Source organism: Cupressus sempervirens, chromosome 5, assembly GCF_028749045.1.
Source record: "Cupressus sempervirens isolate cs-2001-9-10 chromosome 5, ASM2874904v1, whole genome shotgun sequence".
Classification (NCBI taxonomy): Eukaryota; Viridiplantae; Streptophyta; class Pinopsida; order Cupressales; family Cupressaceae; genus Cupressus; species Cupressus sempervirens.
This window is the reverse complement of record NC_143122.1, coordinates 124,131,649-124,142,827: the sequence shown is the minus strand read 5'-3', so window position 1 is coordinate 124,142,827 and position 11,179 is coordinate 124,131,649. Positions and strand designations below refer to the sequence as shown.

Genomic DNA, 11,179 nt, shown 5'->3' with positions numbered 1-11,179 from the left:
TGAACACGTTTCTTAAGCAATATTCGAATTTCCTAAATATTATAAATTTTATATCTATGTTTTAATTTTCAACTTTTTAATTTTTGTATTTTCATTTAAAAAAAAATTATAATTACATTATTTAATGTTCATTCTACATTTTTCTCTGAAATCTCATCTCCTATTGACGCATTCGTTGCATGTACAAAAGTATGCGACTGCTATTATTGACAATGTGAAGTTTGAACTAATGATCTCCCTGAAGGAAGCCATGCCAATTCACTGTTGTACTGCAGGTGGCTCTAACATGCAATGTTGTTCAACTAAAATGTCAAAAGATAGCGAGTTTCTATTTGAAAAATTAAACAAGTGCCACATAGTGGCTTATTACTTGCTTTTAGTTTTTATGTAAATCTAATTTTAATTTAATAAATTTATTACAGTACATTAATTTTTTTATTTATAAATATAACTATTGATATATTATAAATAAATTATAATAGGAAAATAGTATTATTTTCATAATAATAATATAAATTAATATTTCTTAAATAATTATATAATATAAATGATATATTTCTTTTAGTATTTTTGAAGGACAAAAATTATATTATAAGAAAATATAATATACAAATATAAAAATATAAATCAAAGCATTTACATTCAAAAAAATTTAAACATTAATAATCACATGAGCTTAATAATAAACCAGTCCTAAAAAGTATTAGTTTTAAAATCTATCATATCCGGCCAATATAAGATGTAAATGAGTTCACCCAATCAAATTGTAAAAAACTATTTTATAAAAATTGTAAAGTTACAAATCTCTCATCTATAATATGCTAATTGAAAAATTAAATAAATTTGTAGTTCTATTAAATATAAAATGATAATAGTAGCAATGACAATTATGTTTGAACTTGTTATAACTTAATTATAATCTAAAAGTGAAAAATAAATTTTAGATATTCATGTAATTTTTTTTTAAAAATTAGCTAAAATATAAACAAAATAACTTATAACTAAATTAATTCTAATATCTTTTATTAGTATTATTATCATGCCCAAAAGGAATAATGAAATAAAACCAAATTGGATCTCCTCAACTATTGTTGTGAGAATTGAGGAAAAAAGTTTAAAACATTTGTCAAGTTTGGGAAGGTTTGACAGGCTGTAGATATTGCAACTATGAAATCTTCAATAGACATGCATGCAACATGTGTAGATATCAAACGTAGTGCATGAATAATATGGTATAATCAGTCGTTTCATGGAATACAATGATTTAGTGGTATAACAAGTATAATTTATTATGAAAGCTTTTACATAACCCAATTTTGAATTAGAAATATTCAATCAAATGCAACATGTATAAATTTGAGAACATAAAGGATACTGCAATTAACTATTCAACCATGGTTTGCAGATTGAGAGTGAATAATTTTAAGATGTTGTGTTCCCTTTAATCCATCCTCACACAGAAGGATTAATTTCATTACTCAAACTTCGTAGATTGTAGAGAAAAACTAATTGAATACTTGTCTTTGCTTATAGTCCAATAAAGAAATGTGAGTCATCTACTTGCAATTCTAGGATAAAGAAATGCAAGTGACTTTTCTCATAATTATAGGTTCATGGCTAAACTATTCACTAGAACCTTTTGAGATATGACCTTGTAATTGTATTGTTCTTCCAACGACTATGCTAATGTTTTCATCTAACAATTTAAAAATAATATTGGTTGTAAGATTTCTTTGACTGATTCAATGCATTGTCAACAATGTCTTAAACAAAAAGTAATTGATTTCATTGGTAGATTTAAGCACTGACATGCTCAAATTTCTTATTTCTTATCATGTTCATGATGTCAATATTCAACATATTTTCATCGCTTATTTACAAAAAAACCATTAGGGACAAGATATTGCTTTTTGAATTCTCTACTTTTACTCAATTATGTGCATTGTTTCATAATTATCATTTGAGAGCACTTCTCCGATGGCTTTGGTCGATAAGAGTGATGTCGCATCCCAACCCTTTTCAAGAACTTTAAAAACCAAAAGGTTTCATCAAAATCAACAATTCATCAAACAATGTTGATGCTCAAGTGACAACAACATCCTATGATGTGGTTCTGCTGTCATCTTAAATTAAACCTTCTCGTAATTTTACTTCTTCTAAATCCTTGCATAATGTGATATTGAAGTTAATCAATGCTAACATCTTAACACTTCCTCTCATTAAGCCAATTGATCGTTCCACAAAACTAACAAGAACTTTGATTCCAATTTTTTTTGTTAATATCGTTGTCAACCTACTCATGATACTAAGAAGTGTTTTAATTTAAAAACTATTATTCATGGCCTCATTGATTCTTATGCCATATGTGTTGGGGATGTTAATGATCAAGGAAACACATCCATTGCGCTTCCAAACCAAATCTTGCAAGTCAGCACGAACCCTTTACTTTCCCATTCAGTCAATACAATTGAGTCCATTCTTTCTTTATCTACCCATGTTGTTGACTCTCCTACCATTGTGACCTATGTTACCAAGTTTACCAAAGTCAACAATTTTGCCAACCTTAATAATCAATCCAACTCTAAACCCAAATCCAAACTTGACCTTTGCATTACATATAATCATAGTAAGACTATTAAGGCACATGATGGTCTTGTTTATATAGTTGCAAAGATTAAAAGTCTTGCCTCTCATAGAGTCCTTATAGATTCTACTTGTATAGTGAATGTCATAACATAAATGATCTTTACACTAGACAACTCCAACAAAATTTCTAAGATAAATTCGATGTGATGGTCAAGACATTCAATGGTTTCTCTTATCCTACCCATAGTTTCATTACTTTTCATGTGGAAGTTGGTAAAAAACCCTTATATTTTACGTCACCATTGTTGTCATCCTGTCTTTTGATCAGTTTCAAGTTGGACTTAGTTTTCCTTGGTTCACCTCCATGAAAGCTATATAGTTTCTCCTATCCATAAGTGTTTCAAATTTTCCCATGATAGAGAAATCATCATGACTAAGAAGTCTCTATTTTCCTTTAGCTGCTCGAGGGAACTTTGACCTTGATTTCAGGGATAACTTTAAGAAACCCAACTTTGGAAAAAAGTATAAACTTGTGGCAAATCTAACATTATTTTAGGGGAAAATAATAATTTCTATTCGCGATTTTGTTTCCATCATTTGAAAATTCTGTAAAACCCTGGTGAATCTTTAATTATTTAAGAAACTCGTGACCATAAGTACAAATACCTAGAAACCATAATTTTATTGTTGGAAATGTGAAGGAGTAACTGAGAGGGGAGGGGTGAATCAATTACCACAAAAAACAAATCCAAAAGTCCCTTTAAGATATGAACACAATATAAAACCTATAATTTGTTGTAACTCAGTTAACAATGAATATTTTGTTGTAGCTCGGTTAACACTAAATATATTACTGTTAATCAGTTAGCATTGAACATGCACATCTTAAGATATTAAATGTGATTAACCTTTATTAACTTAGTTGTAGAAGCATAAAGCAAATGTCTCACGTCTTGCCCTAGAATCATTTCCTTTTCTTGCTTATGTGGCAAAAGTTGACTAGTTAAAGATGGTTTGCTCTTAATTTAAGATAATGAAAGTTAACATTTTAGGATTACCAAAATGAAATGAATTATTCTAAATATGGAAATATGTGATTTGTTGTGTTAAGATGAGATTTCCATAAGATGCATGCTTAAATGTTGTGATTTAATAATATCATTATGCTAATGTTCAACTTTTTAATGATGATATACTGATTTTTATGGATATTGATTCGTTTTGGTTGTGAGTGTCTAAGTGGATGCAGGGATCATCACGATGCGAGTGTGGTTGAGGTAGAGAGGGTTAGCCTCTTAGAAGGGGATGCATCGGATGACCATGCTGCCACACACACACGTCACATAGGATTTCATGTGTTTGTTTTATTTTTCATTGCATTATTAAAGTTACCTTGAAGGTTCAAAATGCAATTGTTCATCTGATTTGTTTAGTGAAATATGTTTAGATAGATTGTTAATATATTACAAATCGTTAACAGAGAAATTTTTATGTTTTATTATGAAATATGAATAAAAGTCTATTTTGGATTTTGTGAATAGAAAAATTGAAGCAAAAATTTGAATTTACTCAAAAACAATGATGCTTGATATTTGATTTTTATATACATCAATAAAATTTCTATAATGATTTAATAGGAACTTAGAAGTATTAAATATAAAAAATATATATGTGTGTGTTTATTAAAACATGAATTGCTTTTAAAACTTCCAAATGACAAAACACAAAACTTGTTTTAAAATACTATTTATTTGTTTTCAATTCCGAAAACTACAAGGTTAGTTATTTGTTAGCGGGATTGGTTTTTAAAAAAGAAAAGGGGGTTTCTTTTGAAAGCAATCAGTGGTAGACTGGAGAGCAAGGGTTTGTGGAGGTGTGGCGTTCTGCTCAGCCTACGAGTAGCATTCAAGATCAGAGCTCTCTCTCTCTCTCTCTCTGTGTTTCAAGGGTATTTGTCACAAGACAGAGGTAGGCGCCGTCCCTCTATAAAGAATATGAACTCAATTTTGTTGTTATCTTACAATGATAGCAATGTAAGTTAGGAAAAAAAACTACTCTGTAACCTCCTTAAATGCAAGTTTCTGCACATTCATGGATGTTTAAAACAATTTCAATAGCATGTTTTCTTTTGAATCTAGTTTTAAACGGATACACTTCCTTAACCATACCTATTTTATTTGAATTGTTGAGTTGTACGTTTTAACACTTCAACCTTATAATCATATATAATAGAAATGAAGAGGTAGTCAGATTCAATACACCAGATTGGGCTACACAAACACCTTCTTCTTGCTAAGTTTGCTGTGTTAGAGTTATTCTTTGTTCCAAAATTGCACCATTTCTAGTTAATATAGAATCCAACATCAATGAGCATGGAATAAAACTTTATCAAATTAGAAATCTACCAAGATTAGTCAAGACGTCTTGTCGAGTTGGTCTGACTGTAAAACTGTGACCCTAGGCTCTAAAAGGCTTGCAGCTAGAAAGTGTTTGGTGATAACTTAAATTTAAAGTCTATGAAACTGATTCTCTATTTTATTTTCTTGATTACCTTCAACAGTGAGAAAATCTCTAATTAATTCTTGATCCAACTGTACAAAGACACACTAAAACTGAATCATTCCATTATGCTGATTTGGTTATTACCCCAAGGTTGACCTGTTCAATGATTCTGGCTGTTCAGTATGCTGATTTGTGTTATTATTTAATTGTTTAGGTTGTATGATGAACTGTTCTCTTGAAACCATTTTAAGACAAAGATTTCCTTATATATATCAAAACTTTTCTTTTAAAACAGAGAAAACTTAGTGCATTTAGGGTATTATAAATGATGTTCTTAGATTCCCTTTAGGAAATATGATAGGTGATTATGGAGCTCTACTAAGGTTGAAATAACCAATAACCAACAGTGATTGAATTATCATTAATAAACTGTAGTCGCTTTAGATGTACTTCTGAGAATATTTGTTGACTATTTTTGAATAATTCCAAATTTTAGTATGTACTGTTGCTAGAATTTTAGAGTACTTTATGGTTAATAAATTGTGGTCCTTTTCATTTTATTTTCTTCCACAACTAAGAGTAATTAGATTGCTGTTAGATGTCTTAAGTTCTAAAAGCATTAAATTCTGCAATGATGAGTTGGTTGTACCATAAGAACAGAGTGATCTTTCATGTTTTAAGCAATTACAATAGTTGCACGTTTAATAGTACTTAATCTAGCTGAACCATAGAAGAGAAAGAACATATGCGTTATGTTTTATTTTAGTCTTGAATCAGCATTAGTTCAAACCTCTAGTTGCAAATCAACATTTAAGTGCTTTACTGTACCATAGGGAAGAACAATGATATAGGTGTTAAATCAGTTTCCAGAGTATTCAAACAGCCTTGATATGATGATTATACCTTACGAAAGGAATCATCATAAGTGTTCTCTTGAATAAAAATCAGATTTTGTAGAACATCTTGTTGTAGAGCAGTGTTGAGATGTGTATTTTCCTTCATGGCTGGGTGTAATGTAGCAATTATAGGAAAGATAGATGGATACTTCACATTTAGTTTCTTCTATTTGCCAGTTCTGTAGAATGGATACATGTTCTTGTTTCTTCTACTATTAAAACTAGCTTATAAAGTGCTTGGCCAAGCCATTCATTTTTTAGATAATGCATATATGTATATGGTTATGCTTATTTGGTTTCACTACATATGTGTAGATATGTAGTTTATTTTTATTCCCTGCTATATTCCGTGATTAGGCTACTAGGCACATGGTTGAAATGTAGTGTGTTTCACAACTGCACTAGATCCATCCGATCCATCTTGTTCCAAGAAGCTAGGCTTCTCGTGCCAGGGTTGGGGAGTTCTTTGTGTTAGGAAGAATCCTAGGGGAGTTTTCACTTTGTGGTTGGTGAGATTAAAGCACCTGGGCTACACTCCCATCTCAAGTAGTAGATGGATAACATCCTACGGCTTTGGAGATAGGACACACTAAAGAACACAATAGAAAGGTTAACTCAGTTTTGATTCTATTTGTTCATCATTGAGATGTACCGATATATGTGATTGTAATTTGAGAACTATGTAAAGCTCGAAACTGATGTATAAATTTGCTGTGAGATCATCAACTATGGTATTATGTTTCCATCTTAAGCATGAGATGTGTTATGTGATTAGTTATCACCATTATGGATGTAATTTTGAACATCATATTTAAATCATGTTAATGTTGTGATATTGCAAATCAGCCTCATGATGTTATGCTATGCTAATTAACTAGTTGTTGATTGTTAATCAATTTGACTATTCCAGTAGGTTTTGAGTGGTTCTCTTATGCTTTTTCTGCAATTGATGATGTGGCTAAACTTAAATAAGACATGGTCTTTACAAAATGACATGAACACATGAGACACCAAGATTTAACATGGAAACCCAATTTGGGAAAACCGCCAATTGCAACTAGTTTATGTTTTTCACTCTTTTAAAGTGAGCCCTATTAGGAGCCAACCCAGTTAAAGGTTAATAAACACATTGTTAGGTGTGACCTTGTTAGAGTATTTAACTCACCCTGTTAGGAGTGGCCTTGTTAGAGGTCTTAAGACACTTCAATCTAGAAATGCCACCTTGTTAGAGGATTTGAGATATAGCTATTAGGTTAACTCTATTAGGAGATTTGATTCACTGCTACAATTATTAGAGAGTAAAAATGAATTGTCCTGATTGCCGATGCAACTATCTTTTCTAATTTTAGATCTCTGTTCTAGCTTGAATACTTGATCCCCCTTGATCAGAATGTTCTTTGCAGCTTGGTCAACTTAGGTACTCTGGTATCCTTCCAATTTGCTTCCTTAATTTATCTTCTTTAATCCCATGCTTCACGATTCAATCATCAACTTGATCTTATATGAATAAACTTGTCAAGTCAGCTTGAATATACTTTTTAAACAAATAATTTTCATCTTTTAAGTTGACTAGCATTAACCAATAAATCAATCAAACTTAATATGCTCGTAGTCAACTAATATAAAATCGAGTATTCGGTCATCTCAGATAAACTCTTCATTAACCAACCCAACTTGGTCAATACTAATTCTGAACCGACTTTCCTTTGGTAAATGAGTGAACTTAGTCAACTTAGGATCCATGCCAAATTTCTTTTGGTAACCGAGTGAACACCCTCTATCAATGAGAACACCCTCTGACATCAATCTCTTTCTCTAGAATAATTCTCTGATTTCTCTGACTTCAATTTCTCCCTCTGACAAAAAACTCTCCATCTTTACTGATACAAAATTTCTCAGATATGACATCAAAATCTCCCTCTTTGACATCTCATGCCAAAGACAACTATCAATGTGTTTTCCATGTACCTGATGTACTGATTCATATGCAATCTACTTTGACAATACTGCATCAACTTGTCTAATCTTCAAAGTGCTTAGTAGATGCATTGCTAAAATTTGATTACTGAGCTTCAGATAGGGGAATGATCCCTAGCTTACCTCTTAGATACAAAAATGCATCCTTAGGTAATGACTTGGTGAATATGTCTGCAATATGTTCCTTTGTATTCACACATTCCAATCTCACCTTCTTTTCTTGCACTAATTCTCTTAGAAAATGATACTTTATTGCAATGTGCTTAGTCTTCGTATGCATCGCATGATTCTTGGAAATGTTAATTGCACTGGTGTTATCAAAAAAGATAACTATTGGATCCTTGATTTCTTCCTTCATACCCGCAATCAATTGCTTGAACCAAATGATGTTGGAAGAATTAACTGCTGTTGCAACATATTTTGCTTCTGTTGTAGATTGAGAGATGCAATTTTGTTTCTTTCTTGTCCAAGACACTAGCCTCTTTTAAAGAAAGAATGCTCGACCACTAGTGCTTCTCCTGTCATCAATACTTCTTGCCCAATCAACACCAGTCAAAGCTTTCAATTCAAAGTTGCTTCCTTTCTTATACCACAAACCATAATCTTCAGTACCTTTTAGATACCTCATAATTATTTTTATTGCCATCATATGGTTTTCCTTTGGATTAATTGAAAATCTTGCCACCATACCAGCTGCTAATGCAATATCAGGTCTTGTGCGTACCACATATTAAAGTTTTCTAATCATTGATTTGTATGTAGTCTGATCTACCTCTTTGGAATCATCATGGAAAGCTTATGTCCAGTAGACATAGGTGTTTCAACTAGTTTGGAGTCTTTCATTCCAAATTTCTTCAAAATCTCCTTGATGTACTTTGATTGAGTAATGTAGGTACCATCTTTCTTATGTTGAATTTGCAAGCCAAAAAAGAATTTAATCTCTCCAAACATTGACATTTCAATTTCTTTACTCATTTCCTTAGAAAAAGATTTGCATAAATCATCATGTCCAGTGAGTAATGTATCATCTACAAAGATTTTTGCCAGCACTATCTTCTTATTTGGTCCTTCCTTGATGTATAGGTTGTTGTTGTCATTTGTCTTTTGAAAACCAATCTTTACTAGATTATTGTGCAATCTTTCATACCAAGCTCTAGGGGCTTGTTTGAGACCATATAAAGCTTTGTATAGTTTGTAAACTATATCCTTTTTGTTAGGATCTATGAAACCTTTAGGTTGCTCAATGTATACTTCTTCTTCTAAGATTCCATTCAAGAAAGCTGACTTCAAATCTATCTGATATACTTTGAATCCTATACAAGTAGTGTAAGCAAGTAGTGTTCTAATACCTTCAAGTCTTGCAACTAGAGAAAATGCCTCTCCATAATCAATACCTTCTTCTTGAGCATAACCTTTGCAAACTAATCTTTCTTTGTTTCTTGAAACTTCTCCACTCTCATTTAACTTGTTTTTGAATACCCATTTTGTGCCAATTACATTTTTATCCTTGGGTCTAGGAACAAGAGTCCAAGTTTTGTTCTTTTAAATTTGATCAATCTCTTCATTCATTGATTCAATCCATCTTTCATTTTATAATGCATCTTTAACAATTCTAGGTTCAAACTCAATAAGAAAACATGTATCTTTTAATTTGTTAATTTTCATTGTGCCTTTTGATTGATCTCCAATGATTTTCTTGGGTGCATGATGCCTTTTGATATATCTAGCAAGTACATGTACCTTCTTTCTAAATTCACTTGGTTCATCATGCTCAAAATGACCTTCTAAATCATGCTGGGGTCCCACTATTTATGACCCGAGTCCTTTAGACTGCGACTCAGTTTTCACTTTCTAAAACTCAATTCCTTCTAAATGCAACTCGGGTCATTCAGACAGTGACTTGGGTTGCATTGGCTGCAACTTGGGTTGGACTGGACATTTAAGGGACTTGGCTGGTGAAGACTGCTGATTTCCAATTGCATTTTCTTGAACTTCACGTATAATATCAGGTTCATAGTAGAAAAAGTTTCTATAGTTTTCAAGTTCTTTTCTTCTTTGTTCTTCACTCTTTTCTACAAACTCGTCAATTTTCAGATGTGCACTTTCTATGACTTTTTGAATAGAAAGATTGAGACATTTATATGCTTTGCTCTTGTTAGAGTAGCCCAGGAATATTCCTTCATCACTTTTCACATCAAATTTTCCTTTCCTGGATTTTTTCAAGATATAAAATTTTCTTCCAAATACTTTGAAATAATAGACATTAGGTTTATAGCTATACCATAATTCATAAGGTGTTTGATATGAGTCCTTCTTTAGTTGAACTCATTTCAAGGTATGAACTGCTGTGTTGATTGCTTCCTTCCAGTATTTGATTGCAACATTTTTCTCTATCATTAGTGTTCTTGTACAATGCATAATGGATCTATTTCTTATTTCTGCTATGCCATTTTGTTGAGGTGTACTAGGTGTAAATACATGTCTTTTGATTCCTCTTTCATTGAAAAATTCATTGAATTCATTTGCAATGAATTCTTCTCCTCTATCTGACCTTAGACACTTTAGTTTCTTTCTTGTTTCTTTCTCCATTCTAGCCAGATACCATTTGAAGTTTTGAAATGCTTCAGATTTATCTTTTAGGTACATAACTATCACCATCTTAGAATAATCATCAACAAATAAAATAAAGTAATTCTCCATAATAGTTTTCTATGCCAATGGGCCCACAAAGATCTATATGAACCAGCTTTAGAACTTCTTTAAAATGACAATTTTTACTTTTGAAACTTATCTTTCCCATCTTTCCAATTTGACAATTTTTGCACATGCCCATATTAGGTTTCTTTAGGCTAAGAATGCCTCTCACACTTTTGTTCTTTCTTATATTGACCAAGTTATCAAAATTTACATGACACAACCTTTTATGCCATAACCAACTTTCCTCTACTTGAGCTAAAAAACATGAACTTTCAGTTAGATCTAGATAGAATAGATTACCTTTTGTTTGATTTCTTGTCCCAACTAGATTTCCTTTCCCATCCAAAAACTTGGCCTTGCCATTCATAAGTTCTATGTTGAATCCAATGTTGTTCAACTGTGCCACACTAAGTAGATTGTGTTTTAGTCCTTCAATCCAGTGAGCTTTGCCACATTTGAGTTCATCAGTCAATGTACTGCAACCTTTTCCTTTTACATAACATGGTTCATCATTTCCAAAT

General features: G+C 31.6%; 1 long non-coding RNA gene across 1 annotated transcript; it reads left to right on the top strand.

The window, feature by feature from the left end:
- Positions 1 to 4,408: 4,408 nt before the first annotated feature.
- LOC149554821 (uncharacterized) lies at positions 4,409 to 6,829 on the top strand. The gene is made up of 2 exons (XR_016365245.1): positions 4,409 to 4,554; positions 6,342 to 6,829. It is a non-coding gene; the product is annotated as an uncharacterized LOC149554821 (long non-coding RNA).
- The last annotated feature ends 4,350 nt before the right edge of the window (positions 6,830 to 11,179 follow it).